Source organism: Oncorhynchus mykiss, chromosome 15 (genome assembly GCF_057628025.1).
Source record: "Oncorhynchus mykiss isolate SJ-2025 chromosome 15, ASM5762802v1, whole genome shotgun sequence".
NCBI classification, from domain to species: domain Eukaryota; kingdom Metazoa; phylum Chordata; class Actinopteri; order Salmoniformes; family Salmonidae; genus Oncorhynchus; species Oncorhynchus mykiss.
In genome coordinates this window covers 75,726,672-75,737,046 of record NC_143036.1, presented here as the reverse complement: position 1 = coordinate 75,737,046, position 10,375 = coordinate 75,726,672, and the positions used below count along the sequence as shown (strand labels likewise).

The 10,375-nt window shown below is 41.2% G+C and overlaps 1 long non-coding RNA gene across 1 annotated transcript; it reads left to right on the top strand.

Moving 5' to 3' along the window:
- Window positions 1–3,401: 3,401 nt before the first annotated feature.
- LOC149978199 (uncharacterized) lies at window positions 3,402–7,614 on the top strand. Its single transcript, XR_016486912.1, has 3 exons — window positions 3,402–3,636; window positions 4,590–4,652; window positions 6,136–7,614. It is a non-coding gene; the product is annotated as an uncharacterized LOC149978199 (long non-coding RNA).
- The last annotated feature ends 2,761 nt before the right edge of the window (window positions 7,615–10,375 follow it).

Sequence of the window (10,375 nt, the reverse complement as noted above, 5' to 3'; positions counted from 1 at the left end):
CCCCTGTAGTTTAATATGTCAACGAAGTGTATTAATCAATCAGACAATCAAACCATCAATGAATGACTGAATTAGTGAAGCAATTTCTAATAAATCAGCTTAAGTATAGTGACATAATTAATGGACGAGACTAACAATTACGAAAACGCATCAAATCAATGATGCGTAAAAGTAGATTCACTCCCACATAGTAAAGTTTGACAACGAACCACTTTAGTGGGTCAATAAACTATCCAACACTTTGGACGAGGTATATTTGTCCCAATACTGTAGAGAAGGTTACTTCTATATGAGGAACCTGCGACCAGAAAGACTGTTCTTCCGTTTTATATAAAATAATCCAACAGGCTTCTTCTGCATACGCGTCTTACTCTTTCCTGTGTTCATCTCCTTCGAGTAGATATATCTATTCTGTGGCCACCACACGTTTTACATGTCATGTTTGTCTTGTAGCTGACAGTGGGGTGAAGACAGGAGCGCAGTTCAGCTGACACGAAGGCGCGGACTGGAGGAATCCGACATGGAGACCTGACGCCACTTTCGGATTGGTCTACTTTAAAATGAATATAAATATTATCGTAACATACTGGAGGTTGGGCTCAGTGTTCAAGTATTGGTTTTACACATGTTGATATGGAGAAATATAGTCTAATAGTGGATCGGACTTCTGCAGTGTTGGTGGGGTAAATAAAACTGCTGATGTGTTTTGGCCTGTATTCTTTTTGCATGTTATTTTTAAATATTTCAGGAATTCCTTCTCATTTATTAACCAATTACTTATTCAATAATTTGTGTATTTATTTCGCTTATCTTGTTTACATGTAATACCCTATGGCCTGACCATAGAAATAAGAATGAATAGAACAGACATGGAAGCTCTAACCCTGGCAATTGACTGTTATTTATATTTATTTAGGATCCACATTCATTCTTGCCAAGGCAGCAGCTACTCTTCCTGGGGTCCAGCAACATTGAGGCAGATACGGTGCATTTGGAAAGTATTCAGACCCCTTGACTTTTTCAACATTTTGTTACGTTACAGCCTCATTCTAAAACGGATGAAAAACGTTTTAGCAGCATTGAAGGTGCCAAAGAACACAGTGGCCTCCATCATTCTTAAATGGAAACATTTTAGAACCTTCCTAGAGCTGGCTGCCAGGACAAACTGAGCAATCGGGGGAGAAAGGACTTGGTCAGTCACCAAGATCAGATGGTTACACTGACTGCGCTCCAGAGTTCCTCTCTGCAGATGGGAAAACCTTCCAGAAAGAGAACCATATCTTCAGCCCTCCACTAATCAGGCTTTTATGGTGAAGTGGGCAGACGGAAGCCACTCCTTTGTAAAAGGCACATGACAGCTCGCTTGAAGTTTGACAAAAGGCACTTAAAGACTCTCAGATCATGAGAAACAAGATTCTCTGGTCTGATGAAACCAAGATTGAACATGGTGGTGGCAGCACCATACTGTGGGGAAGTTTTTCAGCGGCAGGGACTGGGAGACTAGTTGGCATCGAGGGAAAGATGAACAGAGCAAAGTACAGAAAGATCCTTGATGAAAACCTGCTCCAGATCGCTCAGGCCCTCCGAATGGGGCGAAGGTACACCTTCCAACAGGACAATGAACCTAATCACACAGCCAAGACAACGCAGGAGTGGCATCGGGACTTGTCTCTGAATGTCCTTGAGTGTCCTTTGCCTTGATGACAGCTTTGCACACTTTTTTTTACATACATACACAGACCTATATAGATAGACATACATTTTCTTTTAGAATGTCATTGTACCCCCCAAACCCTACCACCCTTCCCCCAATTGGTGTAAACTAATAAACAATAAGACATAGGCTACTGCCTTCAGTTTAAACATTTTATACACATTTTACAGACACAATCTATTTTACAATAGTTATATTTTGTTTGTTTTTAGTTCTTCCTCTATTTCTGATGTCCATCCTGTTTGATTTCTATTTGTAACTGTGTTATTTCACAACATTTCTGAACCTTTATACATTTTACAGACCCGTATGTTTTACATTGGTTATCTTGTTATTAGTCCCACCCTTCAGCTCCATTCAACCCCTCCCATCGATCTCTCAACACCACCCAGTATTGCTATCTGCAGCGTTAGTTGCAATTCTTCAGCCATTCCTGGACCTGTGACCAAAAACGAGCTACATATAGACAATACCAAAATAAATGACCCAAATGACTCTGCCTCATCACAGCAAAATCTGCAGAGCTGGGAAGACTGTATCCCACCATATATATATATATATATATATATATATATATATATAACATTCGACTGGTTGCAATAATTTTGTATAGTAATTTAAATAGAAAAATTCTAAGTTTTGAATCCGCGGTTGTTTTGCGTATCAATTCATAAACCATGTGCCATGGAATGGGTTCATCGAAAATCTCTTCCCAACTATTTTGCCATTTTATATGGCACAGCTGTCAGTTTTTTGGTCCTTCAATTAAATTGGTAAATGTTTTTATTTATCACACTTTTCTTTAACCATTTACGTTATTTAATACAGGTCCGACATACAAGTTCCTTACTTTTTCACCTTCTACTTGCCTCTTCCATTTTTGTGGTAATGCTGCAATTAGTTGGTTGTAATTTTGGGTAGAGCAGACATTTCCATATGTCTGTGTTAGCTGCATGTGTGACAACTCCACCAGTCCTATTTATGATATCATTCACTGAAATTATACCTTTTTTAAAACATTTTTTAGTTTTTTAAAATATTTTTTTAACAATTAGTATTTAAGTTGAACCAATATTTGTTGTATTATTTGTTCTGTCTTTTTAGGTGGATTAAACTGAAATTACAACCTATTTTCTAAGGCTTGTTTAAAAAAGAACGAATTTATGGAGATTATTTCCTTTTCAAACAACTGAAAGTGAGCAGGTGTAATCTGAATAAAGGGGAAACGGCCATTCTTGAACATAGGATGAGACATTCCTACCAATTTCCTAGAGAACCAGTTTGGATTTAAGTATAACTTTTGTATGACTGATGACTTTAGTGAGCGGTCTAATGCTTTAATATTGTAATGACCTGACTAGATCATAAAGGAACAATTGTCCAGACAGAGGGTTTAGTTTACGAATGTACGGTTTATTAACCCAACTCCCCACAGGCTACTGTTTGGCCGTAGCCCACGACAAATAAATGAAGGATACCCTATAAACCAACCGTGACCTTCTCTTGTGAAAGCCAGACATAAGAGAGAGAACAACGTCTAAACCTGGTCTGAACTTCCAATGCTCCCTGCCCAACCCCCCTCCACGCCTCTCCACCAACCACCAGGAAGCCCGGCATCAGAATGTTCCAGGCATTCCCGTGATTGGCAGATAGCAGATTGATTGGCATGTCGAACCCCGCGAACACTGGGTACTGGTAAGTACAACACAACCAACTAATAGACTAACGCATAACACACAGCTGTCTGTCTGGGTCGCTATAATATTTAATAATATCTGTCCTCCGAATTCATATTCGTTATATACTATAAAAAATGACCCACGGGTTTAGTAAATATTGCAAAAGAAAATCAATGATTTTTACTAAAAACGTTTCAACAGACGTCGTCTTGATCTTTCTCCTCTGGAAAGGCCATGTGGCAGGTAACGACCAAACTATCACTTGGAATGTAGTTTGGATTTCTTTACACAAATTTTCAACGAAATGTCAAAAAATATTCGTTAAATAATATTCTTCAAGTACGAAAAGCCTTTAGTTAGTTATATCGCCAGAGTAAGTTATATATTTGCACGTTGATAAACTAGCTAGTTAACTTCCATGATGTCTGTATAGTTAGCTAGTGGTGGGCATGCTACTAGCTAGTTGACTTCCATGATGTCTGTATAGTTAACTAGTGGTGGGCATGCTACTAGCTAGTTGACTTCCATGATGTCTGTATAGTTAGCTAGTGGTGGGCATGCTACTAGCTAGTAAGTTAGCAGGTCATTTTCTTGCCTCAGTGCTGTTTATAACTTTTGTCATTTTTGTGTACGTTTTATATGAACCGAAATAGCTATGTAACATATTAGCTACCTAGCTTACCAAAAAATGCATCGTCAGCAACATTACAGTAGAACTGAACACATGTGCCCCTGCAAGGTAATGTTTGCCTGCTAGGCAAGCTACCCAGGAAGAGACAGGTAGGAACAATATGTAGCTAGATGGCTAACTACACCTAGCTATCTAACTACACCTAGCTATCTAACTACACCTAGCTAGCTAACTACACCTAGCTAGCTAACTACACCTAGCTAGCTAACTACACCTAGCTATCTAACTACACCTGTCCTGGCAGAAACCTTCTTGTTGTTCACGTATTCACAACATGTTCAAGGCAGCACTGCCAACGTTGACCTTGTGCAGTAGTTATCTAGTCAAAATCTAACAGCCAAACTAGCTAAATTAAATCATTGGTCTGGCTAGTAAGATAGATAACAAGCAGCTCTTCCAAGTCAGTGTGGATTTCTGTTTTCTAGCTAGCTATCTAAAGCTGAAGTCCTTTGAGTGTTATTTTCCTGACATTGTCATAGGTTTTAATACAACTTATCTTCTTTAGGTATAGGTGTTCAGATGTTCCTGAGTACTGGACAGACCATATTTTCCAGAATACATTGACAAGGTATGTCAATATATTCAAATGTCTGTGTTTTCATTGTAACTCACATAAGGGATTGTGGGGCCCCATGATTTCCCCAATGTTGAAAACTCAAGACGGAATCCAGAAATTGAAACAGAATACAGGTTCCCCTCGGACAGGATACACAGGATATATTTATTTTTTTACAGTAACCTAACATTAGTGTGAATAATATATATTAGATATAACTTTTTTTATTTCACCTTTATTTAACCAGGTAGGCTAGTTGAGAACAAGTTCTCATAGTTCAACTGTGACCTGGCCAAGATAAAGCAAAGCAGTTCGACACAGACAACAACACAGAGTTACACATGGAATAAACACACAGTCAATATTACAGTAGAAAAGGAAAACAAATTCTATATACAGTGAGTGTAAATGAGGTAAGATAAGGGAGTTAAGGCAGTAAATAGGCCATGGTGGTGAAGTAATTACAATATGGCAATTAAACACTGGACTGGTAGATGTGCAGAAGATGAATGTGCAAGTAGAGATACTGGGGTGCAAAGGAGCAAGATGAATACAGTATGGGGAGGAGGTAGATGGATGGGCTGTTTACAGATGGGCTATGTACAAGTGCAGTGATCTGTGAGCTGCTCTGACAGCTGGTGCTTAAAGCTAGTGAGGGAGATATGAGTCTCCAGCTTCAGTGATTTTTGTAGTTCGTTCCAGTCATTGACTGCAGAGACCTGGAAGGAAAGGATGAATTGGCTTTGGGGGTGACCAGAGAGATATACCTGCTGGAGCGCGTGCTACGAGTGGGTGCTGCTATGGTGACCAGTGAGCTGAGATAAGGTGGGGCTTGACCTAGCAGAGACTTGTAGATGACCTGGAGCCAGTGGGTTTGGCGACGAGAGTGAAGCGAGGGCCAGCCAACGAGAGCATACAGGTCGCAGTGGTGGATAGTATATGGGGCTTTGGTGACAAAACGGATGGCACTGTGATAGACCGCCTCCAATTTGTTGAGTAGAGGGTTGGAGGCTATTTTATAAATGACATCGCCAAAGTCGAGGATCGGTTGGATGGTCAGTTTTACGGGGGTATGTTTGGCAGCATGAGTGAAGGATGCTTTGTTGCGAACTAGGAAGCCGATTCTAGATTTACATTTTGGATTGGAGATGCTTAATGTGAGTCTGGAAGGATAGTTTACAGTCTAACCAGACACCTAGGTATTTGTAGTTATCCACATATTCTAAGTCAGAGCCGTCCAGAGTAGTGATGCTGGAGGGGTATTTTATAAACTGTATTTTTAAATCAACCAAATGGATTGAACACGTTATTAACCCACTGTTCCTAACTTGCCTAGTTAAATGAAGGATAAACAACAAAACAAACTATTATAGTTTTCACAATTATTTCATGTGATGGGAGGACCAAGAAGAAGAAAGGTTAGCACTTCTCCTTGTGTAATAACACGTTTTCATTATACCACTGGCTGTAACTGTGTGATAACGATTGATTTCAGGAAAACGCCAAGGAGTGTGGAGATGCATCGCAGATCTACCTGTCTGTTTCTCTCTTCTTCACCTGTCTCACTGCCTCCTTCACCTGTCTCAAGGCCTCCACGCTGGTCTTCCGATGACAGACAGACAGCTAGCTACCTAGCCTAAACCCCGCCCCTGAATCGGAATCTCCCTGCCATTCCTGCTGCTGTTTGCGTTAACTTAAGTCATATTGATTGATAAAGATATGATATTGATCATTTTGGCTGTTGGACTGAGAGGAATAAGCTGTTGACTGACTCCATGTTTGATGACTTTACAATCACAGAGAGCTGTTGACTGACTCCATGTCTGATGACTTTACAATCACAGAGAGCTGTTGACTGACTCCATGTTTGATGACTTTACAATCACAGAGAGCTGTTGACTGACTCCATGTTTGATGACTTTACAATCACAGAGAGCTGTTGACTGACTCCATGTTTGATGACTACAATCACAGAGAGCTGTTGACTGACTTCATGTTTGATGACTACAATCACAGAGAGCTGTTGACTGACTCCATGTTTGATGACTACAATCACAGAGAGCTGTTGACTGACTCCATGTTTGATGACTACAATCACAGAGAGCTGTTGACTGACTCCATGTTTGATGACTTTACAATCACAGAGAGCTGTTGACTGACTCCATGTTTGATGACTTTACAATCACAGAGAGCTGTTGACTGACTCCATGTCTGATGACTTTACAATCACAGAGAGCTGTTGACTGACTCCATGTTTGATGACTTTACAATCACAGAGAGCTGTTGACTGACTCCATGTTTGATGACTTTACAATCACAGAGAGCTGTTGACTGACTCCATGTTTGATGACTTTACAATCACAGAGAGCTGTTGACTGACTCCATGTTTGATGACTCTACAATCACAGAGAGCTGTTGACTGACTCCATGTTTGATGACTTTACAATCACAGAGAGCTGTTGACTGACTCCATGTTTAATGACTACAATCACAGAGAGCTGTTGACTGACTCCATGTTTAATGACTACAATCACAGAGAGCTGTTGACTGACTCCATGTTTGATGACTACAATCACAGAGAGATGTTGACTGACTCCATGTTTGATGTCTTTACAATCACAGAGAGCTGTTGACTGACTCCATGTTTGATGACTACAATCACAGAGAGCTGTTGACTGACTCCATGTTTGATGACTTTACAATCACAGAGAGCTGTTGACTGACTCCATGTTTGATGACTACAATCACAGAGAGATGTTGACTGACTCCATGTTTGATGTCTTTACAATCACAGAGAGCTGTTGACTGACTCCATGTTTGATGACTACAATCATAGAGAGCTGTTGACTGACTCCATGTTTGATGTCTTTACAATCACAGAGAGCTGTTGACTGACTCCATGTTTGATGACTTTACAATCACAGAGAGCTGTTGACTGACTCCATGTTTGATGTCTTTACAATCACAGAGAGCTGTTGACTGACTCCATGTTTGATGACTACAATCACAGAGAGCTGTTGACTGACTCCATGTCTGATGACTACAATCACAGAGAGATGTTGACTGACTCCATGTCTGATGACTACAATCACAGAGAGATGTTGACTGACTCCATGTTTGATGACTACAATCACAGAGAGATGTTGACTGACTCCATGTTTGATGTCTTTACAATCACAGAGAGCTGTTGACTGACTCCATGTCTGATGACTACAACCACAGAGAGCTGTTGACTGACTCCATGTTTGATGACTTTACAACCACAGAGAGATGTTGACTGACTCCATGTTTGATGTCTTTCAACCACCAAAGTTGTTCTTCTTTGGACAACCGTTCTAAAACCATGAAAGGTCTTTTTGGTTTCTTCTTCTTCAGTGTCTGATAAGAGAACATTCTAGTGTTTCTATGCAAAAGGAAACATGCTTTATTTGACCGTGGAAAGATCCAGTATCTCCAATACGATTCTAAAGGACTTGACTTTACAATAAGACCATGGAAGACTATCAGTCTGTGGATGATGTGTTTTATAAATGGTTTTGATAAATAATACTCTGGATTCATGCATGTGTTGTCTGTTTACCTTAAGCCATGAAATGAAGGAAGAACCTTGGATAAGGCAGAGGCATCTTTGAACAGTGATACAATTCAGATAGTGGAATCAGTGACCCCTGCTGGTTGAAATATGACATTGCAGGATGGTGATGAATCAACTGGAGGCTGGCTGGCTGCTGAAGGATGGATGAACACAATGGACTCAACTTCCACATTGTTCTGTTCATAACTCATCAGTCTTTGGTCTACGCACCACAAACACATCAAGTATCTACTATTAAATGTGGGCTGGGTTTTCACCGTTGGAAATGGATGGACTGCTTCAGGAAAAACCTACAAGTCACATATCATATATGCAATCTAAGACCTACTAAACCAGTTGACTTAGTTGGCTTACTGCAACACAAGAACCATTACTGACCTCCTACTTCTGTGTTGGACTACTAGGTGGAACAGTCATTCTGTTAGAAGGAACAACGTTACAATGTGATGGACTACTAGGTGGAACAGCCATTCTGTTAGAAGGAACAACGTTACAATGTGATGGACTACTAGGTGGAACAGCTATTCTGTTAGAAGGAACAACGTTACAATGTGATGGACTACTAGGTGGAACAGTCATTCTGTTAGAAGGAACGACGTTACAATGTGATGGACTACTAGGTGGAACAGTCATTCTGTTAGAAGGAACAACGTTACAATGTGTTGATATCAGGATCTCCAAGGTGTCTTTCATCTGAGTTTTACTGTTTGACTCCAAAGACTCTTATGATGGTTTATAGTTTTTAGCTAAATTCATGCATTAAATTATTATATTTTTCACGACAATCTCTTCTTTCTAATTCAAATGCCTTTAGTGATGAATGAAATGATTATAAAATGCATCATTGAGAATAATAGGATGGGATACTACTAGTATTGCTGCTGGACATTAAACACTACTGTCAGATGTTACTGTCTAGTGATTTTCTAAGTGGTGTTTTTTATCAGTCTGTCCCTTTCACTTTGACAGTGATGCTCTAATGATGTCATATCATCATGTGGTAACTGTCCTCATGATGCTGTATTGTTGATAAAAGATGCTGTTGCCCATGTGTATGTATGTAATGTGATTGACATGTCCTGAGTCCTGTGTGTCTTCTGTGTGTCTGGCTTGGCCTGTGTCCCACGTGGTACCCTTTAACCCTATGTAGTGCACTACTTTTGACCAGGGCCCATAGGGAATAGGGAACCGTTTGGAACACAGCCTGAGAGTCTAGGAGGCAATATGATTCTCACAGCACAGTTTGATTGACATGTAGGATAATCTGCAATGGATCAGTAATAATACAATGAATAAACCTCCCCTTTATTTTAAAGTTGTTCTCAGTTTTGATGGTTGAATTTTATCCATGTAATTTATCCTGTCAGTTATGACATGTTATTTATCCTGTATCATCGTCTAATTAACATATTCATCAGTGTCTCTACTCAAAACTCACTCAAAACACTCAAAGATTGTAGTTTCTTCAGTGGTTTGTTTTTATTTCTGCAATGCTTCAGGGAAGGGTAAAGGTGTAACGATGTACACTGAGAGTCAGGAAGAAAGTTCTGGAAGGGAATACATGCAATAAATAAACACAACAAGACACACGAACAGCCCACCAAGATGACACGTATACAGAGGGGAGTGAGGGGAGACAGGGGGCAGCGGTACTCTAGGGGGAGTAGTGGGGAGGGGAGGCAGGGAGCAGCGGTACTCTAGGGGGAGTAGTGGGGAGGGGAGGCAGGGTGCAGCGGTACTCTAGGGGGAGTAGTGGGGAGGGGAGGCAGGGTGCAGCGGTACTCTAGGGGGAGTAGTGGGGAGGGGAGGCAGGGTGCAGCGGTACTCTAGGGGGAGTAGTGAGGAGGGGAGGCAGGGTGCAGCGGTACTCTAGGGGGAGTAGTGAGGAGGGGAGGCACGGTGCAGCGGTACTCTAGGGGGAGTAGTGGGGAGGGGAGGCAGGGTGCAGCAGTACTCTAGGGGGAGTAGTGGGAAGGGGAGGCAGGGTGCAGCGGTACTCTAGGGGGAGTAGTGGGGAGGGGAGGCAGGGTGCAGCGGTACTCTAGGGGGAGTAGTGGGGAGGGGAGGCAGGGTGCAGCAGTACTCTAGGGGGAGTAGTGGGAAGGGGAGGCAGGGTGCAGCGGTACTCTAGGGGGAGTAG